The sequence below is a fragment of the Macrosteles quadrilineatus genome, unplaced genomic scaffold (genome assembly GCF_028750875.1).
Source record: "Macrosteles quadrilineatus isolate MER2022 unplaced genomic scaffold, UCM_ALF_1.0 Scaffold_5__1_contigs__length_97177068, whole genome shotgun sequence".
Lineage (NCBI taxonomy): Eukaryota > Metazoa > Arthropoda > Insecta > Hemiptera > Cicadellidae > Macrosteles > Macrosteles quadrilineatus.
In genome coordinates, this window is record NW_026542598.1 from 38,454,318 (window position 1) to 38,475,328 (window position 21,011).

General features: G+C 32.1%; 1 protein-coding gene across 2 annotated transcripts in view; it reads right to left on the reverse strand.

Moving 5' to 3' along the window:
- Positions 1–20,593, reverse strand: part of LOC128995343 (proton-coupled amino acid transporter-like protein CG1139) — a 49,166-nt gene extending 28,573 nt beyond the window's left edge. The window contains exon 1 of one of the 2 annotated variants that reach the window (XM_054420327.1): positions 20,502–20,593. The gene's annotated coding sequence lies outside the window, so the exon portion shown is untranslated. Of the gene's footprint in view, positions 1–20,461 lie in introns of both variants that reach the window. The other variant, XM_054420328.1, reaches the window with a different exon arrangement.
- Between the last annotated feature and the right edge of the window lie 418 nt (positions 20,594–21,011).

A 21,011-nucleotide genomic window follows, 5' to 3' on the forward strand; every position in this document is an offset into this window, starting at 1 on the left:
TAAAACCCCAACCAACTCAAAAGCAAATCAACTTGAACCGAATCCTATTCCAATATTTAATCGACAGTCTATTTTTACGGTAGAGATTAAATATCTTCGATTCCAAGGTCAGTAACGCCTTTCACATTACCACAGGTGTCGCTTTAGTTGTCCCAAGCTCCAAGGTCAGTAATTTCGACAGGTTAGACCCAATTGGGTTAATAGGTACACTCGCTTCATTATCTAAATTGAGGTTATTTTCCTCTAGTTTTATAACGCTGATATACCAGCACTGGATAGCTTGTAAAACACTATAACGCTGCCGTTAAAAGACATCTTTTGTAATTTACAATCAGAAAATGTGTGAAATCATAACTGTTTCCAATCAGAATTTGAGATAATTACCTTGTTTCTAATCATGATCATTTTAAAGTTATCTTTGTGTACTAAAGAGGAGCATTTAGTTGCTAGTAATCGAAAAGTCCCTTTTTATTCGGCAAATAATCAAGTAAAAAAAAATAAGTAATCACATAATCAAGTAAAAAAGCTTCCTCACTCACTAGTGAGGAAGTACAGTACTCAGTATTGTTTGTTAAATATATATTTAAAACTAATATATATCAATTTTGTACAGTACAAAACACCAATAATAATGATCAGTTTTAATAATGATTCCAAAAGGTGTTTCCTTATACGCATTTTGTAGAAAACAACACAGTAACTTCACTACAAGCATTATAAATAGCATAATATGTTTTGAACTTGCTTACGTCTTTGGTAAAATTTAGATGAACCATTTTAGCCTAACTTAATCCACCACGGATTCAAAGCTTAACACAATTTTTAATGTATCTTTGACTATTTATGAGTTTAAAAGAATTTTGGTAGCTATTACAATACATATTATTCACTGAAAACACTATTGACTACTTTAAAACATACCTGGGAACATTTCCCGTTCGGTATTCCACTACTAACTGAAACCTACAAACACATTGTAATTGCACAAAAATGGCTTACGCTCATGTGATTCACAGCTGTTCGTTCAATGAAACATATGTTAAGTAATAATTGAATATTACGTCACTGTTCATTACCAACCTCACGAACGTGAAACCCGGTGTTCAACTGATGCGCGCTATCAGACGTTCAACAACCGAAGATTTCAAGGTCAGCCTTGTGAATTCAATGAACTTTATTTCAATAAATTTAATTTGTAAACAGACTCTAAAGACATTGAACTAGATTAGATATTTACAAGTTATGTTATTATTATTTATAATTCAATAATTAGTGAGAAAGACATTGTAGTGTATGTTGCATAATTGATCGTCCTCCAATTCTACAGGGCATAGGCATTTTATCTGGGTTTGTTTTAGTTCACTATGAAGTTAACGGTTTGAAGTAGAATATTTTATTCCTGGAGATTGTATTACTGGTGACGAGGTTTTAAAACGAAAATGTCTAGAAGACACCGATAGACTGGGGTTGAAAAGCAGTTTTATAGTTTAAACACTTGGTATTCCTAAAATTATAATTGTATTTATCTATAATATTTAACTGACCTTTTAGCGAATTTCCCTATAGGGAAGTAGCTATTACCGTAGGTGGCACGGTAAGACCTAGACCCGGGACCGATTTACTTTTTCATTTTGATGTCCCCAGAGGCCAAAAACACCATTCGTTCAAATTTTTATATATGTATATATATATATATATATACATAGACTTATATATATATATATATATATACGTCCGTGAACGCGATAACTTGAGTAATTTTTGTCCGATTTTGACGAAATTTGGTTTAAAGGTGTAAAGCGGGATAAACTTGAATGAGTTCGCGAACCAGCACAATCGGACCATGGGAACGGGGCTTTACGGGGGGTTTTATGGGGTAAAAATTTGTTTTTCTCACTTTTGACCCTCAAAACACAAAATTTTCCGATTTCTCTTTAGACCCTTTTAAAGAGATTAAAAAAACAAATAATTTAGAATATAAAAGTATTTTTGTTCGATTGTTAGTAATGGAGAAAATTAAAAAAATTGAAAATTTAAAATTCCTATGTTATTCTTATGGAGAATATTGTCAAATGTTGTAGTTTGCTTGTTTATGGATATATTTTGATCAAATTTGGCAAATTTATTTATTTTGTACTAAGCTATCAATATTTATTAAAAAACACACTTTATTAGTTTCCTTGTAGCAGCAAACCTAGGTACTCGTTAAACCTAATGTTATTAAAATATATTTAATTGAAAATCAATTCAGACAAATGGAAATTCGCTTAGTCGGCAGGTTTGCTGCGGCGGGGTATTTCTTTTTAATTTAATCCAGGTTTTGCTGATAAATTTCTTTTCAAATAACCATTAGGCTTTGATGGTGAATCAACAGTAAAATGTAAAACTAAAGCAAGCTTGAAATCTAAGGAACGTTATTCTAAATAAATAGCTTTCAAAAAAATCTCTCTTCTACCCGTATTTATTTTACATTAAGTATTAATAAATAATCAATTATAAGATTTTCATCATCTTAGTTGCTTTTACTCTTGAAAACCAATTATTTTAGAAATCCACCACATTATTTAAAATCCACAAAAATTAACATAATATGCATTTAAAACACATTAATGGCCTAAATGCTTCTTTACATTGTCTGTTTCAACCATACATGAACAGTTCATGATAGTTTTCAAAGAAACCGGACCCAAATACCATCAAATTATCAAATTATTGGCAGAAAGAATGTTCTTGTTTACGTTTCATCTAATCTAACCTAACCTAACCTACACAATTATACAGTCAAAGAATTGCCGCCACTTGTCTTGGATAAGGAACGTATCGGGTGGCTCCCTGGAGTAGTTGGCGCAATTCAGCAAACCCGACTACCTGACTCAGGTCAGTTGGTGCAATTAATGCTCAACCCACAAAACATCCTTGTCCACCTCCACAGACTCAGACGTCATGTTATTTCCTGTTATAAACACAAACATCTGGTTCTCAGGTTTGACAAGACTAGACGTAGAGTTAAATGTTGCAACCGTGGTTACACAAAGACAAAAGCAACGGAAAGTTCCAATGCCTCCAGCAGGTTTGTCAATGATATATTGTCAGGTTGTACAACCTAGGCTATGCTGTTAGAAGCTTGTATGCACTTTATAACACAGGGGCTGATCAGCTGATTGGTTATATTTGTCGACGATCAGCTGATTAGTTCTATTTGTCATATTGTGTTCAGAAAAGTTTCTTGTATAGTGTGAAATATTTAAATACTTATTGAATGATGAAAGGTACTGTAGTTTTCAAAACTATTAAAAATTAATAACATTACGTAATAAAAATAGTAAATACTCGAGAGGTTGGGTTAGTTTTTTTATTGGTTATTTAATTGATAATACTGGATCAAAGCTTTGAAATTCGCCAGTACCCCTTTTTATCAAATAGTACTTGGGTACCAAGCCTACATGTGGTATAGTTTATTTCCATTGTACCCCTATATCGAGTAATCTTCAGTGTAACTTTCAATCGATAGTAACAACTTATTTTTTATTCCTTTTGTACTATATTTTGTAATTTGCTGGTATACTGTGAATGACTTGTTATAAACACACGTTACAAGTCTTTTGTTTGCTTTTTCCATGTTATTTCGTTCAAGAAAATGGTTACTTGGCAACCCATAAGGTTAATGTTAAAAATTCTGACTTTCAATAATATTTTTTTACGTAATTAGATTTGTGTTGGTTTTAACTCCAGTAAACACGTTTTTAGGCCAGATATTAGTTATTTGCAACAATTGAAGGAAATCGACGAAGCCGTTTTCGAGATCTTTGTGCAAGCATACATACACACAAGCAAACATTGCTCATATAAGAGTATAATAGGGTAACACATATTTTACTAAAAGGTCTTGATAAACACATAGTTCGAACAAAACAATCGTACCTGTTACATGTACAAAGCACTAATTAAGTCACAAGATAATATGCAATCATGTCAAATGAAAACTTCAGTAAATACCCGATAAGCTAACTGGTAGCGTCAGAAAGGAAACTATCGGAAAATGTCACGTTAAAGCATCGAGTATTACCGAACAACACGTGGAGAGAGGATATAAGTTGCACTGACAATTAAAACGTTTTTACACCTTTTGCCTGATACGGCGTAAAGATATAACAATGTCAATGGTTTTAAAACAAATGGATTATAAACAAAGCCATAACGTAGCTTCATGGTAATAACATGTTAAAAAAAACGCCAACGCCATGTTTGTACATAAAATCGTCCGTCAGGTCATAGGTCATAGTATTGTTACACGATGAAAACTTGATCTAAGAGTTAGGAATCAAACTGTGAAGATGTAGGGAGATTCAAAAAAATTTACAAGATAGTCTACAGTAGTTTCGCAACTAGGAAGTTTTCCTTGTTTGAGAGTGACCTATAGCATCAAGGCTGTCATCCTCATGCGAATTAGTACAACAAAATTTACGAATCATGTATTTGAGACGTCCCTATATGAAGGTTGTGCCTATTTAGCAAAATGATACATTACTTGACGAAATGTTAGGCATGGAAATATTGTTTACTATTCATTGTAGAGGTACAATGTCAACAAGGTTTTCCTGGAAAGACTGCAGTAGGTCGCACCTACGCTACAATTACTTAGGCCTGCTCTAGGTTTTACATTCCGAACTCATCCTGTCTTCCTACGGTCTAATTAGTTTCCTACGTCGACGACAACAGCTGAATTGTTGAGTCCGTCGCTGGCAACTGAACCACGTGTTTGTTATTCATGCAGTTTCAACTGCGTTATGTTATGTTCAACTGTTTCATTATGATCTGGAATTTAAAACATATGACTACTCTTAATCTTTGAGGTTAATTAATGGCACTTACTGAAGAAACAGCTGTTCTTAGTCAGCAAAACATTCTACACAATGCATTTTACTGCAAGTAACAACAATAATAACGTGGTTTTGTTAAAACCAAGAACTTAGTTTGGTAATTTTGTTATCAAAATCACCTTGATCAAAATATTCAGATTTTTATTTTAGAGGAATACGTAACAAAACACAAAACTTTTTGATCGAATTTTGCAGTAAGGTGACATACGTCGTCACATACATTGACGTACAGTATGTGAACCCATAATACGTCACTTTTGTACTCAATGCAATACTAAATGCAACTCGTTTAATAATTTCTCAAACTATTTTATTTAATCCCTAGTAGTTATTTGCAGTATTATTTCTTGGATAAAATTCAGTTGCATTCATTATCCTCATTTTACTGTCCGGCAAACTTGTTTTTCTGCTTCATAGCATTCAAATTAACGCTTCGTCAACTACCCTGACCTTCTCTTGACTTCCTGAGTAAGAAACTTTCAAACCTCCTTTCAATCAGTTCAAAATAAGGAATAACAGCTCTCCTTTTGTAAGGAGATCCTAGTAAGTGTAATTCAGATGACTGAAATATCATCTCCAAGGGCATATTTCACACCAATTATCAGCGCTTAGAGGACAAGCCTCTTGAAAGGCGGAGATTGCGTCATTAGATAGTGAAACTAGCTCTAGGACAAATCTGACCTAGAAATAGAGAGGATTGGTTACAGTGGCGGGCTTAGTGATACACGACACGAAATGTTATCCAGGTAAGTTACCGTTATTCAGGTAAGTAATCGTTATCCAGGTAAGTAACCGTTATCCATGTAAGTAAACGTTATCCAGGTAAGTACCGTTATTTAAGTAAGTAACAGTTATCCAGGTAAGTAACCGTTATCTAGGTAAGTAACCGTTATATAGGTAAGTAATTGTTATCCAGGTAAGTAACCGTTATCCTGGTAAGCAACCGTTATCCAGGTAAGTTTTCCTTACAGTTACATTCTCTTTTCAATAAAGTTCTGTTTACAAGTAGTTTTTTATTTGTGGTGTTTTTACTTTCGTAATGCTTAATGGGAGAGTTCTCCAATGCATAGAAAGTTTTCCTTGTATGAAATATCGAAAAAAGGTAATAAAGTTTTTTTTGTATGAGAGTTTAAATTCGGAAAGTCATTGGCAACTAGTGGGACTTGAACCTGTGGCCTCAGCACAAAACTCTCACACTCCCATCGACACAATAGTAAGAATTGAAATTATGATTTAAAATTGATCAACCACTGTACTTCATTTTTCTGATAACAAATAAGCTGAATAGACTAATTTTGTTAGCAAGTCAAAGATGATAAAACTAAGAAGTGCACATCGAGTTGTTGTTTTTTTTTCAACGAGAGACTATACTATTTTCTGGTAGCTTTTTTCTAGATTACTAGCTCGTTTAGCTGAGTGGTTAAAGTGCTCGTCTAACAATCAAAATCAAAAAGTCGCCGTTCCGATCTTGAGAAAAGTCATTACTTTTTTTCGAAACCGAACCCAGCTGTCGCTGATCACTATTCTGACTAATAAAACAGCTGATCTTATTCAGTAACAAAGCTACACAGATTATCTCACAACATTCTACACTAATCCTTCACTCTAGAGTGGAACCTCTATACGCACCTAGTTGACGTCCGCATCCCAAATAATTGATTGATTCGTATAAATCATACACTATCAATTATTTACTATCATAAAAATACTTCTCTCATAGTTTACAAGTAACTGGTTCTTCAAAAAAATATATAACTAAAACATATAAATACTACTTAGGATTCTTCAAACACTAGTACAATCAGCTGGTTTTTGAGTCGCCATTGAGCATTGTCTCGTAGCTCTGAGATGGCATAGAAAGATGTCCTCTGCATTTTAATTTTCAGCCTCTTCCCTATCACCTTGAACCCACCACGCTGTCAGACATGGGGTAACCCTTGGAACTTGACGGATGAAGACACTTCAACCAGCTGGCCTTCAAGATTGGAAGAAAGATTTTTGAAGTTCCTTACACGGTTTGAAAGAGGGTATTATCAGAAGATAATGTTTTAATAGATTTTTATCTTTCATTTCCAACCTCTCAAGCAGAAACATTATTGCTAAGGTTATGCAGCACTACTTTTTTGTTTTTGTTTCCTTTGGGTTTATTAAATTTGTTGGAGAGATAATTCTCACCACTACCTTTCCTAGCATTTCAACAACTCAGAATCAAGCTATTTGGGTATAAAATTAAAAAAATAATAACCATAGGTATTTCTTTAGTTTTAAAATGACACTTTATGAATCAAAAACAAGTCATGGAGTAGGTTAGTGAAATTCAGCTGACCATCTTCCCTTGCAGTAAAACACAACACAGTGTACCTATGAAAAACACTGCATTTCTGTACAATACATTTCTGTAGTTCTTTTTAATGAAGTCATATAAATACATAATGGCAACCTTTAAATTATTATATAGCTGGGGAAGTTTTACTTAGAGCAATATTAATATGGGGATTGTGCAGAATTCATTGAGATATTGCATTTCTATGCATTATTTTGTGTAATTACATGTGTGTGCTACTTTAAAACTAGCTTATAGATACTGGGATTTACCTTAACAACATGGAAAAAGTGTATTGAAAATGAAAATATTGTATTATAGTCCCTTCAATGTCAGAAATACATTATGTTTGTGCTAACAAGGGTTATTTCTCGACCACAAAAAATGGAAATTATTGCAGCCAATGAAAAATATTGCATTTACTTTCACTTCGAAATTGTCACTTAAAAAATACATACGAGTGCCACAGTAAAATATGCCTATTTTAACATTAATTAACAACAAAATATGTGAATTGTAGTCAAATTCAAAACACTTTTAATGGAGGTTATCATGTTTAATATTGATAAATTATTACAATTACTTCACCAATTAAAGTGAAAGTGTATTTATCCGAATAGATAATCCGAACGTGAGACTATCCTCACGACAGCGTATCTGTTTCTCGGATATATCTTACATCTTGACTCTGGTTGTGTCGTTCTCAATCACGAGTTCTACAATCACCAGCGATCACACAATCACGCATTGAGAGATGTGACTGAGGTGACGGAAAGTGATAGTGAATACAGAAAAAGTCGTGTTTAGCTATTAACAGTCGCAAAATAATTTATTCAGATATATAAACATGGCAACAAAAACTCTGAAATTAGACCCCTGCATTGAGTCAACTTTGTTTTCTTTGTTTGGAGTTCATTTTTCATGATTGTAGGATTTCGTGATTTAAAATTTTTATGGGTAGTCTCGGTCAAGCCGCCATCTTGTAAAGACAATTCCATTGTGATTTACTATCCTATATTCGTACTAATTAATGTTTTGTTTCAGAATTTATCCTTTCATAAATCTCGCATTTTTATTACTAAGAGTGTATACTTTTCTGTAATGGGTTTCTTTGGATTTTTGGGCTTGTGTACTAATCTTGTAATGTTAAGGTACTTCCGGCCAGATTTAAGACACTGAAACACTATGGAAACTTAGTTTTTGAAAAATCGAGATTGGAAATGTCAGCAGTAACACATTCAAAAATATTTATTGTTGTTTATAAGTGCTAAGCTGTGTTTCATAAGAGATTCCCTTGATGATATTTTTTTTTAACTCTTGTTGCATTTACACAAAAAAATACGTCATCTATGCACATTCACCATGCAATCAATATGTTTTAACGATCTAATAATTTCATAGAAAGTTTTCCTATGTAACAATTGTCAAGATTATTGATATTCAAATGTCAAAGTCAAGAGGTGAATGAACATAATTCATCAAGTTTCTGTCAAAGAGGAAAAAGACGCGATTAAGTGGCAGACGGGGGACACTTGAAGCTCTGGTAGCTGAAGGACTTTTCGATAAGCTGATAAAATAACACGCGCAAAACCTTATCAAGAGACTATTTTGCGCAGAATGTAAGGGGAAACGTGTAATAACACGTGCTGAAAACTGTAAAAACGTAAAAAAGAAAAAAATATATATATGGTTATGGGACTGTAATTTGATTAAGGCCCTTGTTATAGAGCATTTACTGCGTGTTAATAATTAAATTGAGTCATAACCAAATGGATAATAATTTAATTGTATTAGGGAAAAGATTTGAAGATTTCAAGCTAAGTTAACTTCCACAAAGCTATAGCAAAATACACAAAAACTCACTTTACATGTTGCAATATTATTTTTCTGTTTATTATTTTATTTATTTATATCATAACCTACTCACTATTCTGATTCACGCCTGAAAATGGGTAAAATATAAGCTATCTACAATGACAAAACGGTATTTCTTTCCTTATTGTTAGTTATATATTTGGATTGTGATAAATTAGACTTCCTTCTGAGTGCCAAAGGACTCTTTCCTACACTAAGACTTCGGTCACGTGGGGAAACATTACAATAACAATTCCAGTAATTATTGTAGACATTTGTATACCTTTTCTGGCAATGAAAAATCTTGAATCTTACACTCCCACAAAGGAAATACCATTCGTCATCATTATTCAAGAATTACCGTCCTATTTCAATTTTATTCTTATCATTTTTAATCATTTTCTCAAGAACAACAATAGGTGTTACTAAATACGTTTTAAATAAATAAAAATACAAGTTTACCGGCAATACAGTCTTTCAGCTCTTCTAGAACGTTCAAGAATCACTAATTAAAGTTAACCTCGAGATACACGAGCTAATTTGCATATGAAAATAAAAACAAGAGAAGTGTTGGAAAGTAAATTTGCACTTGGAGTTCCCCCAGGAGCCGGTTCTGGACCCGTACTGTTATGTTCACGACCTCCACACATCACATAAATCAACCTCAGTACCTTAGCAGTAGCCATACTCCTTGGGTGTGATAAGATTGTTATGCTAAAATATGAGCAAGCCTTGAGTTCCGCATTGAGTACGAGGACGAAAATAAACTTGGAAAACAAGAAATACTTTGGCATGAAAAAAATATAGATAAAAAATAATCATAATTAGAATTGCTGTAAAGTAAGGTGAATATTTGTTTAAGATTTAAAGTTCTTATATGTTTTTTTTATATAAACTAGCTTATACACAGTGATATAAAATTATTTATTAAGGCGTATATATATTATTATTGTGGTATAGTAGATCTATGGTTGGAATTAAATCTTAAGTAAAAGAAAATAATAAATTGAAATATTTTATATTAATTAAAGTTTTCTAACTCATTCAAAATCATTTGTAGTGTATCAGAGAGCTATATGAAGAAAGGTTGAAGAAGAAGCTAAAACTTCTTAATAATATTTTTTGTCAGACAATCATTTATACACATTATAATTTACATTATTTCATTAACTAGAACCCAATATGTGATAAAACATAGAAAGAAATAGGTTTAAAATAAAATGTATTGCAATGCATTTTGAATTTTTGGATGGTTTTTAAGATGTGTATACTCCTTGATAAAACAATTCAGTAGGAGAATACCTTATCAAACGAAAGTGTGAAAATTATAAAATGAATGTATGTAGAATTTGAATTTAGTGGGTACTGTTTACTGTATGAAGTAAATCTATTATGAAGTACAATGATTACTACAAAAATAAAAACAACAGCAGAAGGCGGAGTGGTCACCTCTTTTACAGAATAAAATTATATATTTCCTGAGTCATTTTTAGAATAAAGAAAACTTTGCTTTAACTAAATATTATTTTGCTCGTAAATAGCTCAAGACACATTTAATCGAACCTTTCGCAACAAATAGACTTTGGTGATTAATGATTCGTTAATTATTCTTTTCGAAGGTTGTACACTTCATCATCAAAGACCTCTGGTACAAAACGGGGACAAAAGCCAGCCAGGTAGGTCAACGAACAGTGTGCGAATCTGGTTAAGACCGGATCGTGTTTACAAACAACCTAGCTTTGCGGCCTGTGCGGGTCAGTGTTATATACACTGTAATGTATATCTTCATGTCATTTTCGTCATGTAGCTGTATAGTGTATGAGTTTCACCATGTAGCCTTAGAGTGTGTATACATAGCATTGTTGCCTTGTAGTTTTACAACGTATCTTTAGGTCAATGTTACCAATACCAGCTGTGCATTTCATTGCTACCAACTGTATTTGTGTACGTATATAATGTATGTAACGGGTATCTACAGGTTTACGTGAATGTACAGCATTTAACAACCTGTGCATGTCAGAGTTGCTACAATTAGTATATCAACACAGGTAAACTAAAAACATTATACTATAATTTATTCAGGCTATCAACTTTTTCCTTGGCATTCCTCTTTCTGTCCAACGGAAAACTGCGGTTGCGGAAATACCTTAAAAACCTGAATTAGTTGGGAGTAAATGCTTTGCATTTTCAGTTCCTTCAAGCATAAGGAAATTCTGGGTGATAAAATCGTTGGTTTGTGATCTTCAAATACGCAATCCATAAAAAAAAGATTGAAACCTATTTTATTTTTGTGGAAAAAGAGTTCTTTGTGCCGCTGCGTTTAAGGAAAATTGGTTTTCAAACTTCACTACTAATCGGCCTTTATTAGATATTTCCATAGCATATAAGATATGGTTAGGTAATTGTTATTATGTATACAAAAGTTATTGTAACGTTTAAGTACTGAAATAAATCACCCGTGTTATAAAGCATCTCTGGCAATAGTTAAAAATCATCTACAAAATATGTCTGTCAAACAATACTTAACAAGATATTCCACCAAATTCGATTATGTGGAAAAATAGAGCAACGGACAACTCAAACTTACACACAAGATCAATATGAATGTCCGATTTTCTCGCTCAAAACCCTTTAAATTATATTGATATAAGTTATTCTTTAGTAAGTTTTTATTCATCAGTAAAATGTAAGAATATGCAGAATTTATGTTTTATTATTATATGATAGATAACCTATAAGAAAAAAGGACTTTAAGAAAAAAGAACGGAAAATTTGGAGATGAAGAGGATAATGATTATAAAATGCTGGAAAACATACACATTAATTTATAGAACAAATTCTTCCCAGCACCGACCATTTCCAACAAAACAGTAAAACAGAAGTCAGGAAAAAACAGTAAAATGAAGCCTGCGATTAAAAAACAATAAAACCCTGCAAAACGAGCGGCTGGACGCTGGACCAAAGACCTCGGAAACGGCGTTATTTCTGGTGCACGAGAGGAACACGTGAAGTGAACCAAGGCCGAGCTCAAGGAGATACAAGGAACACCGGTTGTGGAACTGCCATATATTGCAGGTTTTTGTTATTGTTATTGTTTGTTGGAGTTAGGTTTACAACAAAGCGAAATCATACATAGCAGGTAGATTTGAAAAACATATGTGAAATGCAAGTGAGGATGGTACACGACTAGTATAAAATTATGTTCTTCAAAAAAATCTAAGGTATATCGTTGTAGTCAGTATACAGTATGTTATCATACTGTATTTTAAATTTTTAAAGTGTCCACGACAGCATTAACCTTTTCACAGTATCAATCCCACTAATTTCCCAAAGAAATTTATTTTTATCATAAGCAGCCTGTGTTAAATATTTTGTATAGTTTATTTGTACCCATTCATATTCAATTTAAATAGACTATATATCATTAATTTTAATTTTAATTTTTTTATATTTTTATTTTATTTTTTTTTAATTTTAATTTTAGGAACATATCCAATTTTGATTCCTATTTTTACTTCTAAAAACCCATATTCACTAGTTTCAACGATAAAAATGTAAAGTTTATTTTAATAGTTTAACAAACAGGCAATAATTTGCCGTTCCTATTTCCTAGTTCAAGCTTTCCTATTAAATTTAATTATGCGTTTTGTAATATAAATACAAATTTAACTTCTTTTGACATTTCAAATATAATTATGCAGTCTCACCTGACCACGAAACTATTCCACCTTTAAAGTGTAGACTCGAGTTGGGCTATATTTGGACTCGATCTATTTTAACATGCATACATTACTAAACACGTCAGACTGTCAATATGACAAGTTGAACGTCTGGAAATATTAAAGGAACAAGGACACTTCAGCTTGTGACATGACCTAAAAGTTCTAAGTAGATGAACAAAACGACCTTGTAAGACAATTTAATGAATTCCGAATATTTTGTAACTATAGAAAATATCAATATATTAAATTCACTAAGCATTAGAACGCTTGTTTTTTTTTTAGAATTGGTGCAATAAAACAAACAATTCATGATGAAATATTTCCGATCAAGGATTCTTTTGGTTGCCCTTTTTCTATATCCACATCGCATCAACTACTTGTTATTGAATACAAGCTTAAACTTCTGAAGTGCTTGGATAATTTTAACTTCACAAGACAAAACATGACTAAGTATTTTTTGAAACGTTTAAAAAATGTTTTATAGTATTATTATTTTATTTTTGATAACCTAAAAAATCATTGTTAAACTTTCAGTTAGATTATTTGAATCAATTAAAACATTCACACGTTCCCATATTGTCAAGAATAACTCAATAAACAAGCAAACTACAACAGTTAACTTATCCACATAGAATAACATGGGAATTTAAATTTACAGTTTCATGGAATTTTCTCAATAACAATTGCGTACAACACCCCTTCAATGTACTAAATTATTTTTTCTATGCTCTAAAAAATATTTATTTAAACAAACTTTGCAACATTTTATGATTTGAGGATGAAAATCACCCCATAAACTCCAATAAAACCCCGTTCGAAACGAAGTGTAAAATAGGAAGTACATATACACCACGGTTGGCCATAATAATAGCTTCAACTTTAGGAAAAGTACCAAATTATTGACTAGGCACTAAGTAATTGATTATGTATGAAGGCAGGCCTAAAATAACAGACTGTTTGCTTTAGCTATTGACACCTACGTTAAAACATGTCTTCAAGTGTACAGAGATATTCGCAAGTGATAATTTGAGGTTCCGCGAATTCATCATAGCTAAGACCATTTAGCGAGTTTAGAGGATGAATTGTCTTCAATGAAGGCAAAATAATATAAATTAGCAATATAAAAAAAAAATAATCATCACATTATTTATTATAAAATAAATGTATTGTCAAATGTAAATACTCCCTCCCCAGCAATGTTGCAGATTAAGTGAATTTCAATTTGCCTTATTGGATTTTCACTAAAACATCCATTTTAATGTTATTTGTTATCCCTATTTAAATAGCATCAGTTTGATAGGTTCTCGTGTTTTAATCAGGTAAGGTAATAAAGTGTTTTTGAAAAATGTGCATAGCTTATTAGAAATAAATATATTTTTACAAATATGTACAAAACATGTTCATAAACCAGCAACAGATTACTTATTCTCCATAAGAATAAAGGGGGAATGTTAAATTTAATTTTCTTTCTTTGTAACTTTTATTGTATAAAATTCATACCATTTCAAATATGTTTGTTTTTAAGCTCCACAAAATGGTTACGTAAGAATCTGCATGTTGTACGAGTCAAAATGAAAAAAACTTATTTTTACCCCCTAAAACCCCAACCAACTCAAAAGCAAATACAGTACTACAAACTTGAACCGTATCCTATTCCAATATTTAATTGACAGGCTATTTTTACGGTAGAGATTAAATATCTTCGATTCCAAGGTCAGTAACGCCTTTCACATTACCACAGGTGTCGCTTTAGTTGTCCCAAGACCCAAGGTCAGTAATTTCGACAGGTTAGACCCAATTGGGTTAATAGGTACACTCGCTTCATTATCTAAATTGAGGTTATTTTCCTCTAGTTTTATAACGCTGATATACCAGCACTAGCTTGTAAAACACTATAACGCTGCCGTTAAAAGACATCTTTTGTAATTTACAATCAGATAAATGTGTGAATTCATAAGTGTTTCAAATCAGAATTAGAGATAATTACCTTGTTTTTAATCATGATCATTTTAAAGTTGTCTTTATGTACTAAAGAGGAGTATTTAGCTGCTATTAATAGAAAAGTCCCTTTTTATTCGGTAAATAATCAAGTTAGTGTGTGAGGAAGTTTTTTTACCAACAGTACTCAGTATTATTTGTTAAATATATATTTAAAACTATTATATATCAATTTTGTACAGTACAAAACACCAATAATGATGATCAGTTTTAATAATGATTCCAAATGGTGTTTACTTATACGCATTTTGTAGAAAACAACATAGTAACTTCACTACAAGCATTATAAATAGCATCATATGTTTTAAACTTGCTTACGTATTTGGTAAAATATAGATTAACCATTTTAGCCTAACTTAATCCACTACGGATTCAAAGCTTAACACAATTTTTAATGTATCTTTGACTATTTATGAGTTTAAAAGAATTTTGGTAGCTCTTAAAATACATATTATTTACTGAAAGCACTATTGACTACTTTAAAACATACCTGGGAACATTCCCCGTTCGGTATTCCACTACCTAACTGAAACCTACAAAAACATTGTAATTGCACAAACATGGCTTACGCTCATGTGATTCACAGCTGTTCGTTCAATGAAACATATGTTAAGTAATAATTGAATATTACGTCACTGTTCATTACCAACCTAACGAACGTGAAACGCGGTGTTCAACTGATACGTGCTATCAGACGTTCAACAACCGAAGATTTCAAGGTCAGCCTTGTGAATTCAGTGAACATGAAATTTAATTTGTAAACAAACTCTAAAGACATTGAACTAGATTAGATATTTACAAGTAGTGTTAATATTGTTAATAATTCAATAATTAGTGATTTAAGAAAGACATTGTAGTGTATGTTTATTTCATAATGGATCATCCTACAAAGAAAACAGTTCATAGGAATATAATGTTGGTTTGTTTTGGTTAATGGTAGAATATTTTATTCCTGAAGATTATTATATCCACGAGGATTAAAAACTAAATGCTTAGAAGATACCGATAGGCTGGGGTTGCAGTTTTATAGTTTAAAAACTTTGTATTCCACCTAACATGATAATTGTCTTTATCTGTAATATTTAACCGATCTTTTCCTTTTAATTTAATCCAGTTTTGCTGATAAATTTCTTTTTAATTCTTTTTTTAATTATTGATGGTGAATCAATAACAAAATGTAAAACTAAAACGAGCTTGAAATCTTAAGATCTTTTTATTCTAAATAAATTTGTTTCAATAGAATACTCTTCAAATTATCTCAGGAAACCTTACACACTAAACGGTCGTGCATTAATTGCGCCAAGCACTCAAAGAGTCCCAAAAAGCCCAAGGTAGGGTTGAGTTGCCGACAGAAGGAATGTCCTCACCTGACATCCTATTATAATCTAACCTAACCTAACCTACTCAATTATACAGTCAAAGAAAGGCCGCCTTTGGCTTAGATAAGGAACGTATCGGGTGGCTCCCTGGAGTAGTTGGCGCAATTCAGCAATACCCGACTACCTGACTCAGGTCAGTTGGCGCAATTAAAGCCTACCCTACAAAACATCCTTGCCACCTCCACAGACACAAACGTCATGTTATTTCCTGTTATAAACACAAACATCTGGTGCTCAGGTTAAACAAGACTAGACGTAGAGTTAAATGTTGCAACCGTGGTTACACAAAGACAAAAGCAACGGAAAGTTCCAATGCCTCCAGCAGGTTTGTCAATGATATATTGTCCGGTTGTACAACCTAGGATTATGCTGTTAGACGCTTGTATGCACTTTATAACACATTGGGGCTGATCAGCTGATTGGTTATATTTGTCAATGATCAGCTGATTGTTTATATTTGTCTATGAACAGCTGATTGATTATATTTGTCGATGATCAGCTGATTAGTTCTATTTGTCATACTGTGTTCAGAAAGGCCTCTTGTTTAATATGAATGATATAAATACTTATTGGATGTTGGAAGGTCCTGTAGTTTTCGATAACTTTGAATCTATGTCAAAGAAGGCAGTTAAAATATTCTGATTTTGATTCTAGTTAGGAATTAATACAAAGTAAAATTTGTCCAACAGGGATTCTGAATCTTAAACTACGCACTATAGTCGAAAACCCGATACAAAATGTTCATTGTAGCCAAATAAAGTACGGTAGATGCATTTCCTATTTAAAATGGATCCTTTAACAAATATGACCGATACAACGGTCCTCGGTCCATCAAATCAAGCCGGAACAAATCTACTATTAAAAGTATACTTTTAACATATTTATATTATTATTGATTAGCTGAAGAAAATTGTAAAAGTGAGTTTACGTTAGGTGATTATTAACAACGAATGAGTGTGTCCTCTTTATTCATAAGTATTATTACCATTAGTATTATCTAATTTGAAACCCACTGTTTTCCTCTTCTATTGTAACTAAAAAGTAAGCGTTCTCTGGAAAGTATATCTTTAAAGAAGAGGAGAAGGTTCTAACCTTTACCGGAATGAAACCCAAATAAAAACTGCATTAAGATTTTACCAAATAAAAGTCAATTATAAAATATATTGGCTTGTCTGACTCAATAAATAATGAAGTAGTTAACAAATCTACTGAAATGGTTTCAAATTGCTCTTGGAAGTCTAATTCTAATCAGTAAAATGTATAGGAATTAATTAATAAAATCTTCAAAACATTTGTCATATTCAAATAGCAAGGCATAAATTTGCAGTCAACACTCATTGAAACTGAAAACAATATTTATCAACTAACGTGAACGTTATAATAATCATAGAAAAGCACAAGTAAAAAACAACTTAAGGGCAGTAAAAATAGTATGAGTAGAAAACACTAACTCGATCACCTTCGGAAAGTTATTACTATCTACCTAGACCTTGCAAAATTGCACCATTCTCTAGTGAACCATTTAAAGAATGAAGTATTACAGCTCAGACTAAGTGCTAAATCGTGTACGCTGCTTTTACTTTGAATTGCGAGTGGTAAACACAATTTACTAATCACGTTACTTTCATATTTACGTCCGTGAAACTCGTCCGAACTGTTTAGTCGGTGACGATTCGATTGCTGAACTAAAATTGTTTTAGCATAAGCGGTTTATTTTTTTAAATCTATCTATTTATTTATTAGATGTAAATTTTTGGTATGTAGATTATTACTGTGTTACTGTAATTAATTTCGATTCTAGGATATTAACTCGTTCTTCACACACAGGCATAAGGGGATCAATCAATTTTGGAGATTGTGTTTTCTGTAAAACTGTTAGAAAGATATTTTCCTATAGATGTGCAGAATCCCCTTATAAATTGAGCTAAACTAAAAAAATAAGCACAAACATTTATTTTAAATTTATAAAAAAAATTACATGGGTTGCCATCCTGGTGACGAAATAACAGCAAAACATAAACATAAAATCAAAACAAATGGAAGAAATTCCAATCACATGTTTTATTTACGTGGTGTTAAAATAGAGATGTCTGTTTACATTATATATGTTCGACCACTGGACGACTTTTATTTCTAATTAAAACAATACTGGTCAGCAATTTAATTTCACCAAAAACACAGTGGTTTAGTCGCATAATCGTGCGTAAAATATCAAACAAAACAAACTTCTGTGTTCTAATTAGTCAACACGACACAAAGGTCAAGGTCAAACGTGACAGGTGGACAACCGGCTCAAGGTCAATCATATTACGTCATTTAGTCTACCTGGAGGCGACAACAATGTAACAGCTGATGATGTGCAAAACTACTCCACGTCGCGCAAAAACCAACAATGCTTCAAATTACTGGTGGACAATGCGAAGAGGGAAATTTGCGAAATAATGGAACAAAATTACGTTTTGGTTCCGATTTTGTCAATGTGAAGTGCGTATTTTGCTGACAGTTCAAGTTCGCTTACATTGTGTCAATTTTTTTAATTCTGAAGTCATTCAATTTAGTGCACATTTGATTGTTATATTTTTGTATTGATCACTCATTGGTCAAATTTCACTCCTGATTTTTTCCGCTGTAAGTTTTGTGTAACGCTACAAAATTTAGTTTTTAAGCTATCGGTTCTAACCAAACCTAATCCAACCAAAAATAACCAGATCCTTAACCAGATTTGTAGATGTTTATAATATTATAACCAATTAACTAACTTTTTTTATTAGCTAGCTGGATTAATTATTTAAGAAATACTTAAATAGATTTACCATCACAAAATAAAACAAGCACATGTTTCAAGCTTCAAACCTTACTTTAATTTACGAATGAAAATATAAATCATTAACACTATTATTTAAAAGTGTATTATTTAAAGGTACTTCTCTGGCCAGTATAATTTATAAGAATACATAAGTTTCACAAAGATCGGTTGGAAAAATGCAACAATTTTTTTTTAAATAAATATTGTGGACACATCTGGTTAACGAAGTTTTCTTAGGTATTTTCTTTTATTTAATCTCTATTTATTTTTGACTCGTAGAATTTTTACCGGGTGTTAGACCTGTTTACTTTCGGGACGCCAGGTATATTTGTGTCACTGACAACATTAATTTACATTATCACTACTAAATTACTAATATTTTTAACGGTTTATTATACAACTACTCTTAGAACTTATTTCCGAAACACTGACAAAAGCTGATTCACTGTTAGCTTTTGTAACAGTTTTGCCACACAATATTATTTTACAGTGGGTCCTTTGATCCTAGTTTTAAATAGCCGGTTTTATCTTCCTCGTGGACCTCATTAGGTAACAGGTTTATAAAAAATATTAGATTGGGGATATTCCATAGATTACTTATCATATGATATAACCCATTCACAGGTAGTTTAGAATAACTGTTTAGAATTGTAAATTTGATTACTTCTGAAATACAATTTTATTTATGTAAAAGGAATTAAATACAGTATATATAATAATACATTAAAAAATCCCATTGTTCGTGACGAACTTATAGGTTTTGCTTAAATTTATTTTTACAAGTTATCCGGCCCAAATGGACCAAAATTCCAAACATCTTATCAACAATTTAATCAAATTTGTAAAACCTACCCTAAGAACGACGTATTGATAATGAAAACTGTTGAAATCAAATTAACTACAACAACAAAAAATTTTGCATTTGCCTTTGTCATTTGTCCGCCAATAATTTACATTTTTAAGCCAAACAAAGCTTAAATATTGTTTTATCACCTATCTGGTAGAAAGGGACTAAACCTTAAACCCTGTTTTTATTTCGCTTCAATAAAAACATATTATTATTATCCTAAACATTTATTATTATCCTAGGTACTGCCCTCAAAACTAAATAAATATAAAACTTTTACAATATCATTTTTTTACAAGCAATGCTTGAAGTTCACTTTCCTACCTATCCGGCTCAATTAGGACCAAAAATGTCAAATTAATTTACATTTTTATCCAATTATTCATCCTAGCTACTCTAAGAGTTACATTTTAACCCAGACCATTTACCAAATCAATCTCATCCTAACAATACATCCAAAATTATAATATATATATTTTAGAAGCTTTTCCCTTTCAAAACGTAAAAAAATAGCATTTGCATAGAAAAAACAAAATAATAAATACTTTTTTAACCATCCGGCTAGTAGGGACCAAAATTTAAAACATTTTCACTTTTAAATAAAAAAATAAATATAATAAATTTAAACAGCACACAGATTTCTTATACATACGTGTATGTGTGAACCGTAAGCACTATTAGGCACTAGGTACCTGATATCCTCGAGATCGGCGGGTAGGCACTAGACTGAGGCGAAGGCATCGTTCGCGACATATTTACATGAGGTCGAGGTGGAGGGGACGCAATAGACAGATAATTCGCTGGGATTAGAGGATTTAGAGTTGATATGTGCCTGCATCCCGTCGTTGAGTGGTGGGCTAGGTCGATCAATGGGTGTGAATTGTGGCGCAGGCAAAATATCTTAGAGAGGGATGAAAATATTAGAAAGAAAATGACTTTGGACACTAAAATAAGGGTCTAAGGATTACACTTAACCCAAACCCGTTATCAAATTAATCTTATCCAAACAATAAGTTCAAAATTATATTCTATTATTATAGGACCGTTCCCTTTCAAAACGTAAAAAAACCATTAGGACATAAAACACACAAAACAATGAATTATCTTTCAACTATCCGGCCAGTAGAGACCAAAAGTTATAACCTTATTTTCACTGATCAATATGTGGTTTCTGTGTTATACCTGATATTTGTGATTGGTAT